This window comes from Pelodiscus sinensis, chromosome 10, assembly GCF_049634645.1.
Source record: "Pelodiscus sinensis isolate JC-2024 chromosome 10, ASM4963464v1, whole genome shotgun sequence".
NCBI classification, from domain to species: Eukaryota; Metazoa; Chordata; order Testudines; family Trionychidae; genus Pelodiscus; species Pelodiscus sinensis.
Genome location: NC_134720.1, coordinates 13,996,307 through 14,009,075, shown reverse-complemented (window position 1 = coordinate 14,009,075; position 12,769 = coordinate 13,996,307). Strand labels below are relative to the sequence as shown.

The 12,769-nt window shown below is 44.9% G+C and overlaps 1 long non-coding RNA gene across 1 annotated transcript in view; it reads left to right on the top strand.

The window, feature by feature from the left end:
* LOC112547715 (uncharacterized) overlaps positions 1–12,769 on the top strand; it is a 126,025-nt gene that overhangs the window by 13,053 nt on the left and 100,203 nt on the right. The gene's annotated exons all lie outside the window — the stretch shown is intronic.

The window sequence follows — 12,769 nt, the reverse complement described above, 5'->3', positions numbered from 1 at the left end:
GTCAAAAATGCAGATTTGTATCAACCTAAACATTTTGTAAATGCATGTCAAAATGTCCTGAATTGTTTTGGTATAAAACACACACACCTAAAATCCATATCCAAAGAGATCTAAATGTTTTGGTTTGACATTTTCAAAACAAAGCCCTTTTATTTCTCCATTAAAAATAACATTTTCAAAATTTCCTTCAATTTTACTTAAAATAAAACATTATTTTAAAGATTTAAAACCAAAATGGAGTATTTAGTTTCAAGCTGAACATAATTTTCCATTTGACTTGAAAGATTTTATTCTTTTTACTATTATTTTTCAATTCACCAAAGATTTACAAAAATGTCGTATAGTCATACTCAATTTTTTGTATTACAACCAGAGAACCAAAACAATAATGTCACGATATAACTCAACCTCAAATCTTTCAATTTGACAACTTCCTATTAGAAATTAAAAAATGCTCATGATGCCTTTACATTTACTCATAAGCCTTTAATATTTATGATAAAAGTAAGAGACAAATGTATTAATGACAACAAAGATAAACCCAAATGTGTATGTGCAAGTATATTTGGAAAAACTTAAAAAACAACACATAGTCTTGCAGCCCCTCAGAGAGAAACAAAAAATGTAGATGGTATCATGAGCTTTCATGGGCACTTCGGCTGTGTCTACACTGCACCCCTTTTCCGGAAAAGGGATGCAGATTAGACACATCGCAATTGCAAATGAAGTGGGGATTTAAATATCCCCTGCTTCATTTGTATAAACATGACTGCCGCTTTTTTCCGGCTCGGGGCTTTGCCGGAAAAAAGCGCCAGTCTAGACGGGGATCTTTCAGAAAATAAAGCCTTTTCCAAAAGATCCCTTATTCCTCTTAAAATCAGGAATAAGGGATCTTTTGGAAAAGGCTTTATTTTTCGAAAGATCCCCGTCTAGACTGGTGCTTTTTCTGGCAAAGCCCTGAGCCGGAAAAAAGCGGCAGCCATGTTTATACAAATGAAGCGGGGGATATTTAAATCCCCGCTTCATTTGCAATAACAATGTGTCTAATCTTTATCCCTTTTCCGGAAAAGGGGTGCAGTATAGACACAGCCTTCATGTATATTTGTTTCAAGAAGATGATCGCGAATACTTTACCTTGAAAGGTCTGGATGTATGGGGAGTGACAGAATGAAATTTTCTTTTCTTTGGATTATAATACATTTTTCCAATTCCTCACAATAATCCCCTGCCTTTCACCCTGGATGGTTTTTCCAAATCTCTCTGGGGAGAGGGAGTTCACAACCCACAGACTGAGAAACATTGGGTTAAGGGAATCATTGGTCAGAACTATTGTAACAGTAAAGGCTGGGAATTTACAGAGGATCCTGAGGGAGTTTGACATCTAAATTCCATGGGATTATAATAGGATTTGAGCACCTTACTCCCTTACACCCATTTGAAAATCCCAGCTACAGTTGAAGGGTAATAAATGTAACCTGCCTATTTCTCTTTCATATCTTAATGATTTCAAATTATATCAGATGGGAAACTAACACATAGCAGCCTGGAGGCCTTGTTAAAAAAATTCTTTTACCATTTTGTCTCCTGGCAATGGGTGAGCTCACATGCCAGATGCGTAGCAATACTTAGCTTGTCCTAAGCAACATGAGCTAAAAGTGCATTGGCAGCCTTGGCTCAAACTGCATTTATATGATAAGTTTACATCTCAGTCTGTGTTCCGACTCTGGCTATGTCTAGACTGCAGGATTCTTTCGGAAGAGCTTTTTGCAGAAGAGATCTTCCGGAAAAACATCTGCCTAAAGAGCGCGTCCATACACAAAAGCGCATTGAAAAGGGATGCACTTTTTTGAAAGACAGTGTCCAGACTGATTGGACGCTCTCTCGTATAAAAGGCCACCCAGAACCACTTCAGCCAGGGTTTAGGTCACTAGTTGATTCTGAGTCCTGGTGCCCGAGCTTTGCAGAAACACGCACTTAAAGGGACCCCCCCGGACAGCCGTTTCTCTGCTTCTGCTGCTTGCCTGCTACTTCATCGAGGGATAACAAAGCTCTCGCAGTGCCTGTTATGGCTGCCCTTCTTTTTTCGATGCCACAGCTTTTCTTTCAGTGCCCTGGAGCCAGAGCTACCCCAGGGCATGCGATAGCCCCACACGACCATGCTGCAGTTTTTGCAGCACTTTCTACCAGCTGCCTTCCTGGTCCTGACCGAGCTCAACCCTGAGCTCATTCAGGGGACCTCTCCTGGGTGCAGGAGCTACACTCTGGCAACTGCAACCCACTGTGGAGAGGCGTATCTGGAGGCTTAATACCAGTTCAGACTGATGGTACTGGCTGGTTATGGAGCGGTGGGATAACCAACAGTGGCTCCAAAACTTCCACATGTGGAGGGCCATCTTTTTGGAGCTGTGTGCCTGGCTCACCCCTGCCCTCTGGAAATGCTACACCCACCTGCGGCCCACCATCCCCCTGAAGAAGAGGGTCGCAATTGCCCTCTGAAAGCTCACCACCCCAGACAGCTACCGGTCGGTGGGCAACCAGTTTGTCATGGGGAAGTCCACTGTTGGAAGTCCCTCCTCATGGAGGTAAGGCACTCTGGCGGCTGCAGTCCCTTCATGGTGAGTGGGGGGAGGAGTCCTGTTAAAGGGGCACCCTCGGGAAAGTGGGCTTGGGAGCTGTGGGGGGTGAAGCAGGGGTTGGGAAAACCCCATCCCCAGAGGGTTGTGCCTTCCTGCCCTCAGACAGCCCTGCTGCTGGGGGGCGACCTCACAGGGGGTGGATCCTGGGTGTTTGGGGGGGGAGGGGAGGAGAGGGAGGTGACCACCTCCCAAGGGTTTAGGCTCTCCCTCTCTCATTCTCTGTTTTTTGTGTTTGTCTCCTTCTGCAGGTGGTGAGGGCCATCAACTTGATCCTGCAGCAGAGGGTCATCTGCCTGGGAGACATGGACCTGACTGTGGCCAAATTTTCTGCCCTGTGGTTCCCAAACTGTGCTGGAGCCATTGATGTGACCCATACACTGATCTGACCACCAGAACATTGTGCGGCCCAGTATATAAACAGGAAGTGCTACTTTTCCATGGTGCTTCAGGCCCTGGTCAACCACTGTAGACAGTTCACGGACATTTTTGTTGGGTGGTTGGGCAGGTCACACAATACCCACATCTTCAGAAACTCCAGCCTCTACGGGAAGCTAGAGGCTGGCACAGTCTTGCCCTGCCATGGCTTTGGAGTTGGGGACATGCAGATGCCAGTACGCATCATGGGGGATCCCGCCTACCCCCTCATGCTGTGGCTAGTGAAGCTATATACTGGATACCTGGACTCCAGCAAGGACCAATTTAATGCCCCCCTGAACCAGGCACGGAATCAGGTGGAGTGCTCCTTTGGCCACCTCAAAGCACAGTTTAGGTGCCTCCTGACCCACCTGGACATGGGGGAGCCAACATCCCCAAGGAGGTCACGGCATGCTGTGTCTTCCATAACATTGTGGAGAGGAAGGAGGAGGCCTTCCTCCCAGGGTTCGGGGGGGCAGACACTGGCCGCAAGGGGCAAGCCTTCCAGCAGTCAAGGACAGCTGCCAACAAGCTTATCAGGCCAGGATGCGCATCTGGGAGGCTCTGAGGGAGAGGTTCTCTCAAGCACCCTAGTAACTCTCCCCAGGGCCTCCCCACTAGTGGCCTCTGGCTTGCATCCCTATCCCTTCCCCACCACAACCCCTCCCTTCACACCTTCCCTGACCTCAGAATAAAGACACCTGTTTGATTGTGAACAAAACGAAGTCTGTATTTATCTTACAATCCAAAAAGGTGGATGAGGGAGAGGGACTCGTAACCTGGAGTGGAAGGGGGCAGTTAGATGTGCCACTTCGGATGCAGATACCTCGTTGGAGTTGGGGTTGGATGGGTCCAGAGACCACAGGAGGGTGGGCAGGAGTGGGGGCTGAAGCGGGGTCAGGGATGGCAGGGGGGGCATGGGCATCCCCTGGGGAGGAAGCAGAGGCATCTCAGGGGGGGCAGGCAGAGGGGGAATGGGCATATTAGGGGGAAAAGAAGGGTGGAAGCCAGGAGCAGTGACAGCAGGCCCGTGTGCTGTCATGCAGGACATGGCAGCACACATATTATCACAACTCTACATGAGCTGATTCCAAGCTCAGTTCTGCCACTCTGAGTCCTCGTGGACTTTCTGCATCAGGGTCTGCTGCATGTTGTGCTGGACGCTGATATGCTGGCCCATGAGGTCTTCCTGGACCCTGGCATGCCTTTGGGTCCCCCGGGCTCTGGCAGCTGGCTCTGGTGGTGTGGCACACCCCTCAATCCCAACTGGTCCAGCTGTGGAGAACACAAAGAGGGAGAGGTGGTCATTCCAGACATTTATCTGACAAAATTTTGTAATGTAGACATACCCTCTGAGCCTTGTTCAGGGGGAAACAAATCAGCAATGGTGCCACAAAGTTAATCCATGGCCCCACCATGAATGCCTAACCCTGAATGGGCAAGAGAGCTCCTGGGGCCAATGTTTAAGTCACACAGCAGCAGTACCTGCAGCTGAAGCAAAAAGGAGCAACCGATGTCTGCTAAATATGATTGCAGATAGCTCAGGAGCTTAGCAAAGCTGGCTGATCCCTGTATAGTCCCTATGGGCATGTCTACACTGCACAGTTATTTTGGAATAAGGTATTCCAGAATAGTTATTCCAAAATAGCTTATTTAGAAATAGCACTTCTACACTACAGGGAAGCCTCAAAATTTGTCCAAGGCAGGCTTCTCTAATGTAGACATGCTATTTCAATTTAGAGCCCCAGGAGGAATAAGAATGGCCCTGGTGAGGGGCTATTTTGAAATAGCAGTGGAGCATCTACACATGAAATAGTTATTTCAGAGTAGGTGTTATTCTTCATAGAATGAGGTTTACAGAATAAGCTGTCCGCTATTTCAAAATTATTTCAAAATAATGGAATTGCTGTGTAGACGCTTGCATAGTTATTTCGTAATAAAAGCCATTATTCTGAAATAACTTTGCTGTGTAGACACACCCTATTGGGCGTTGCTTTTGTGAAGATGTACTGGAAGAGGGGCAAGAAACAGCTCTTTACTGCCATTTCTTCTGGTGCACCTATGTAAGGCCTTGTCTACACAGGCAAGTTTTGTTACCAAAAAAACCCCCTTTTGGGTGTCAAAACCCAGAAAGCATTCACATTGCAATGTGACAAGCACCCAGTTTTGGTGACAAAAAGCTTCTGCCTCACAAAGGACTTTTGCCTCTCCTCCTTCCATTATTCCCAACAGTCATGGAGTGTGTACTGCAGTAGGTTTTTTGTCAAGTTTATTCAACTCCAGCATGTTTCCCACAATGCCCGATGAGCCACTCTGGCTAGTGCTTGAACACTGCTGCTCAACAGCCATGTAAATAGGTAAATAGATGCACTTGCAAACTCCAGGAACTTTAAACTCCATTTCCTGAAGTCTGGTTCATTGTGTAGTAGTCCTCATGGCATCTTCTCAGGGAAACAGGGTGTGGCTATCGCTCAAAATGCTCTCCTGATTAGAGCACAACAGAGCTTTTGGATCTTATCAGTGTGGGGATTGAAGCATTGGTGAAATCACAGCTCCAAGTGCCATGTAGTCCTCTGTGAGAGGGGTACAATCGATAGTGCAGATGACCTACAATGCAGAGCCAAGATAAAGGAATTCTGGCAGGTATACCAGAAGGCGAAGCAGGCAAACAGCCTGTCTGGTGCTGTACTCTCAACTGGATGCAATCCTGGGTGTGGATTCATTCCATAGCACAGAGTCAGAAACAGTTATCCCGAAGACAGGAGTTATTGATGAAGAGATAGAAGCGAACCAGGAAGTGAAGGTTAATCCAGTGACAACAAGTGTGCCAGGCAGTGAAGAATTTTTCTCAAGTCCTGATGTTTGTGAGGATTCTCAGACAGCGTGACTCAAGGAAAGAGATACAAGGTCACATGGCAAGGGAAGGAACACAGGGTAGGGTTGCTGTGCAGGCAGGGGAAGGTGAGCCATGATGGTGCAGGGCAGTAAATTGCTCTAGTGCACCCGAGGAAGGGGCAGGTGGCAGGCATGCGGGGTGGTAAGAGGTTCTGTTGCGGCAGTGGGAGAGGAAGCTATGGCAGTGAGAGGCAGTACGTTGCTGTGTATTGCGGGGTGGGGGTGCGGCAGACACCAGCATGGAAAGTTGCTCTTGCAACTGGGCACGAGGGTGGCAGCAACTGGGAAAACCAGAGGCTTCTCCATCTCTCAGGCAAGGTGGGATGGCACTATCCTGGGAATATGTGTGCCCACAGCTATCAACCATCCCTCCACAGCTTGGAAAGTCCATATCAGCAATGCTAGGCACTATGTCATCCATATTTTCCCAGAGTCACAGTCCTATGCAGCAAAATGAAATGTATTGCCCTGCACATTTGAATAAATGCTCCCCTGACAGGAGACTTCCCCACTACTAACTGATTTGCAATTGAATGGTAGCAATCAGGAGTCACCAGCTTCCACTCAGCAATGGCAACATGCCTCCCTACCAAGAAAGCAGCTCTCATTTGGGTCTTCTTGTGCTGCAGTGCAGGGGCTAGCACAGCACACAGCTCCAGGAATGTTGCTTTGTGCATTCAAAAGTTCTGTTGCTGCAGATCTTCATCCCACACCCACATGACAGTGTGATCCCACCACTCAGTGCTGGTTTCCCTAGCCCAAAGCAATTCTCTTCTGTGCAGAGCTGCTCTGTGACAGCCCAATACAATGCCACTTCACTGCTATCCTTGTCACTTACATTGTTGTCCACATCTGAATCTTTGTCATCCGCTATTAAGTGCGTAAGTATCTCTTCTGCAATGCAATGTCCTAAGCACACTGAACACACCAGGGGAGAGAAGTCTGGAATCCAGGATTTTTCACAGCAGATACTGGAGTTCTCAGCAAGGACTGTCTTTCAAGTGATGCAGAGGTAAGCCGGAAGCTCTGGGAGGGCTGGGAAGCAAAGGGGTGCCCGATGGGACATTTTTCACATTCCTAAAATGCCTAGTGCACATTTCCACTGGGCTTAGAGACTGAAGGTGGTGCCAGGCACTGTGGAATGCTTACCCACATTGCTTTGCTGTTGTTGTCAATGGGGAGCTAACAAGGTGGTCATGAAATGTTGACAATGGCCGGCAAAAAAACAGGTTTGGCGAGTTTTCACTTGTGATGACTTTTTTGCATGTTTATCAGCAAACCTTTCCGGTATAGGCATAATTCTCACAACTACAATTTTACCGTTGAGGGGATCTCTCTTTCTCTAAGGGTACAGCTAGACTGTGGGTTTTTGCTTTGTACATTCAAAAGTTCTGTAGCCCTCATATTCATCCCACACCCACATAATAGTGTGATCCCACCACTCAGTGCTGGTTTCCCTCCGGTATCCCGAAAAAAACTCCACTATGTCCAGGGAATGCATTTGCTCTTCCACTTTTTTCCCACGAGGAAGAAGGGGGTTTTCGAAAGAGGGTTTTTTTCTGAAATTTGGCCCAGTCTAGACAAGCCAAATTTCAGAAAAGCCTCTTCTGACAAAAGTATCGGAAAAAGATACGCAAAATGCAGAGCGCATTTTATGTATCTTTTTCCGATAGATCCTTGCAATCTAGCCATACCCTAAATGAGAGAATCCAAATCTATTCATACTGAATTCTAAGAGAACAGGATATAGCATCATATTCTTTAATCACTCACTGTATTGTGAACTGCTTTTTGCTTAGAGTGAAATTAGAAAACCTAGGTCCATATTTATTCAGTTTTAGGAAGCCAGAATAACATGTGCATCTCCATTTCCAATTTGCACTGTACACCCCACTTCTAAGGATCATATTATCTTTCTGTCTTCAGGCGAAACTTGGAGTCTCACTTATCTTTTTATATTATACATTCATATAAGTAGTGAAACATAGCCCAAGAATATTTCTGCTACTAACTTAAATTATTAGACTTGATCCAAAACACATAGTCGTCAAAGACTGCTACTGAACCAATGGGCTTTGGATCAGGCTTCTAATGCCTAGTCAAAAACAAACATGCGGATGCTATTGAGTATTTAATTTATAAACATTTAAAATATTTGCAGCTATTCAGACATGAAAGACCTATAATTATTGAAAACATTTCCCATTTGTGATTAATCTTCCTTACAAAATATTAGTGTTTTAGCAACATCTGCTCAAAAACACATTTTGTAAAGCTCGAACCTCATTTTAAAATGCTCTATAACATTTACTTTCCAATCCCTTTAAGCCTCCATCTTGTCCAATACGTAGTTCAGGCAATCACTTTAGTGCATGCTTTGATGTCTCATGAAACTTGGAAAAAGTCACTGCAAATTAACCACTCTCCTCAAGCTGCATTCCTACAGAGTACTTGCTCAAAAGAGACAGAGGAGCATTCCGATTTCAGGTGGCTTCAATAAAAAGCCTTGCCTTACACACAACTTTGATTTCTCTGAAAAGAAATAATGTTGTTTAATCGCTGTGTTAGGGTGCCAGCGATTGTGGATACTGTCAGTCCATGAAGTAGTATCTCTTATGACAGTAAGGGAAATAAGATATTACCTAATTAGGCAGCAAAGGTCTGATCTTAAGGCCACTGACATCATGGAAAACTTTCACTTAGTTCAATGAGCTATGTTTTGGGTAATGAAGAAGGAGAAAATCCTCTCTAGTACACCCTGCCCCAGCCTGCCACCAGAGGGGGGCAAAGAGGGCAATTGCCCCGGAGCCCTGAACTCTTTAAACCATCACCACAGTGTGGCATGGTGTGCTCCAGGCAGTGCTGAGGGCTGAGGGGGGCATGCCATGATCCAGGTGGCACTGAGGGCTGGCTGTCCTGCCCTGCCTCCACTCCTTCTGTTCTAGACCTCATCCCTTCTGAGAGTCTGAGAGCATGGAGCCGGGCACCCCTTTCACTTTGCCCAGGAGTCCAGTGAGGCTACTGGCTCCCCTGAGCTTGCCTATGCTTTTAGTTAAAGAAGTAATTGGGTAGGAATGGTTCATACCATCAAAAGTGCAGTAATACAAATGAAAATTAAAATCAAAATAGATGTTTGTGCGCAGGTTACTGTGAACAACAGACCTGATGCCACAGTCCTTACTCACATAAACACTCTGAGGACTGCAGTAAATAGATTTTTTTTTTTTTTTTGCCATACCAGGTAAATGCCCCGAACACTCCTTTTCTTCAACAAAGATGGAATTTGAAAACTCTCCGAGGCAATATAAATCCGGAGTAGCTAAGATTCAAAGTGAATCAGAATTGTTCCGTGCATTGGAAAAACTAATCATGATGCATACAGAGTGAATACTGAACAAGAGACAGAAAGCCACAAGGAGCAGTTTAGTTTCTTTCGCCAAAAGGATTTTCTTGGGAGGAATGATCTATCACAGGGAACAGACAGAGCAAGGAACTGATCTGCCAGTTAGGCAATCCTTGCTGAACAAGCATGGTGCAGGGATTTTAAGCTTTAACAGATGATTTTGGTAACACGCCTAACCCTGAACAGCCACCTTTGTGGAAAAGACACATCATTTATATAGTAGCCCAGTGTCTGAGAGTCTGTAACATTGAAATGCTGGCTGTTCCCTCTGGGTGACGCTGTTGCCTGAAATGCTGGCTGTTCCCACTGGGCAGTCCATGCTGCATGGGAAGTGCGGGGCCCAAACGGCCGCTTGTGCTGCTTGCTCTCACGTGGTGGCGTGGCTGAGTGGTGGAGAAGTCAGCCAAGCGCCATGGCAGGAGGAGAAGAGGGGCAGGGCGGTGATGTACATGGCCAGGGGTCAGGGCCTGCCTGTGTACGTCACCGCCCCGCTCCCCTTCACCTCCTGCTGTGGAGCTCGGCTGACTTCTGCACCGCTCAGCCAGGCCGCCATGGCGGAGCCCAAACGGATGCTTGCTCCCCTGAGCACTATGGCAGGAGGCGAAGGGGAGCAGGGCAGTGATGTGTGGCGTGACAGCGGCCCCGCCCCCTGGCCGTGAACGTCACTGCTCTGCCCCCCTTCGCCTCCTGCCGTGGCGATTGGCTGACTTCTGTGCTGCTCAGCCAGGCCGCCGCGTGGGAGTAAGTGGCGCAAGCAACCGTTTGGGCTCTGCGGTCCCCCAAGTGAGAGGCAGGACAGGGAGGAGAAGAGAAAGAGAGAGACGGAGAGAGAGGCAGGAGGTGGAGGAGAGCTGAGAGAGAGAGAGAGGGGGAGGCAGTAGAAGGAGGAGAGAGAGAGAGAGAGAGAGAGAGAGAGAGAGAGAGAGAGAGACCAGAGGCTCAAGAGAGAAGACCGATGTGGAGGAGAGACCTGAAAATCCCATCTTATGACAGGCTAATTGGTTAGTTCTAAGACAGTAGTTGAGTTGCCCTGTTTGTCCATGATTTCCACTCCAACAAGGTTGCCAGCTGTGATGGGAGAAGGCTGTGGAATAGATACCAGTCCACTAGGAACTGGACTGACATCACTAACTGATCTGCCATCAGACAGCCAAATAGACTATCGGCCACTAACCACCTGGTATGAAGCCAAACCACTAACCTGATGAGGTGAGATACTGTAACACACTACCAATCATGTGAACTATCTAAGCCTGCTCTTCCTAAGATTCTGAACACGATGATCATAAGGATGAAATTAATGGGGTGAAATATTCTCCTTGACGTTATGCATGTGTTGGATTTTTGTTTTTCTTGTATGGAAACTACTTTTTGGGTAGAGCTAAAAAAATTAATGAATGAAACACAGGTTTTTGCATTTATTTTTGATGTGTGATGGAAAGGGACAAGAGCCTAGTTTCTTTCTGAACCTGGTGAAAAGTCCAAAATCTGCCATTTTTCTTTAATCCGTATCTAGTCAAACAATTTCTGTTTAGTTTTTAATCTACATACTTTGCTTTATTGCAGTTTTTATGATCATACGTCTCCCCTCTCCAGCAAGTTGGCTTATATTTGCATGATTCTCTGAACTCAAACTGAACAGAGTAAGGGAGGGAAAAAAATCCTCAGTAAACGTCTCCTTTGTTTAATATAATGGAACTGTAACTATGGAGAGTGTCCCACCCACTCCATCAGAAATTTGAATGACAGCTGTTTTAGTAAAACAATAGCAGCTATGCAAATGATAATGTCAAATGGTGGTTTGACATGATGAACTATAGCACCAGGCTTCTCATGCTGAAAATCTGACTGAAGTGTTCCTATTGATGTAACACTGCAAAAATTATTTTATCTTAATAAATTCTACTTACACTTCCCTGGTAATTTTTCTACATATGGGATAAACATAGCTTTACTGTAATAAATCAAACCAATCATTTTATAGTGCTATAAAAAAAGTTTTTACAGTGACATTTTGCTTGAATTTAAAAAAAAAATCCTTTTTTTTTTTCAAAGTGGGAAAATGGCTCTCTTTCGTATAATGATATCTAAGTACGTCTCATTATTTTGTGTTCTATAACACCAAGGGGAGAAGGCATTATCATTAGATAATGGACTCCACTGGGCATTAAATGTTCTGAAGTGCCGCCAAGAACAAAGTACCAGCAAGGTCAATTTTACCTTTAGGTAATGTCTTTATCTAAAGAGTCTTTCTGTTATCATTAATTCAATCTGTTATGACCAAAATCTCAGAAACACATTTAAAAAAGTTTTACTTAAAATCTTTAAAGGACTGTATCTAGCATATAAATGTCCAAGTAGGGACAGAGCACTAACGGTTTAAGAAAAAATTAGGTTGATCAGAAGTTTATGTTGGCTTCAGATGTTTTTGATTAAGGTTATTTGTATATGCTTTGATGGAAAAGTTGATTTGGAATATTAAATTACACAGCTTTCAAATGCTGCTTAATGGTGGTAATTACTGATGGGCAATCATCAAAAGATTCAATGGACTGGCTTGGGTGAAGAGTTATACATTTTGGTGGAGAGGGGTGCTTTTATTCTAAGATCCTAGTTTCCAGAAGCATTTATAAGCATTTTTTTAAAATATACCACGTGGACTTTAATGTCTCATACTTTTTCTCTAAACAAAGGTGAATTTTGTTCTTAAAAGTTCATTTTACCTAACCCAATAACAAACAATACTTTGCATTTATATAGTTCCTTCTACCAGTCCCAAGATCAGAAGCCTGGACGTTCCTACAGACAGACTTAGAGTGTCTAGAGACATACCATATACACTGTCAGCTCCAAATTCTAAGGATAAAAAGGTTTGAATTTGTACAAAATGTATAATCGTACAGAGATCTGACCTTCCTTCATTCACTCGTTATATGGAAAATTGCCCATGTTACCTTGATGGACAAAAACCATGCTACCACACCATTCTCTCAAACTCTCCATCAATGTGTGAAGATATGCATGCCCTAACCCAATATGGGACTGAACCCACGATTTGTGGATTCACTGGACTGAGCCAGATTTAGGAACTTCACTCAACAGTGCCTGGTGCAACACCAATAAACATGGTCATTCTGGCTGCCGTGATAGTCTTCAGTAAGATGTGGGTGTTTGGTTATGATGATCCCACCTTTTGATCTCAAAGGGTATGTCTACACTGTAAAGTTAATTCGAAATAACAGCTATTATTTCGAATTAACATTAATTGCGTCTATACGTGCAAACTGCTATTTCAAAATTAATTCGAAATAGCAGAGCGCTTAACTCGAATTTGGTAAACCTCATTCTACAAGGAGAAATGCCAAACTCGAAATAACTATTTCAAATTAAGTGCTGTGTAAACACTTAATTCGAAATAGGG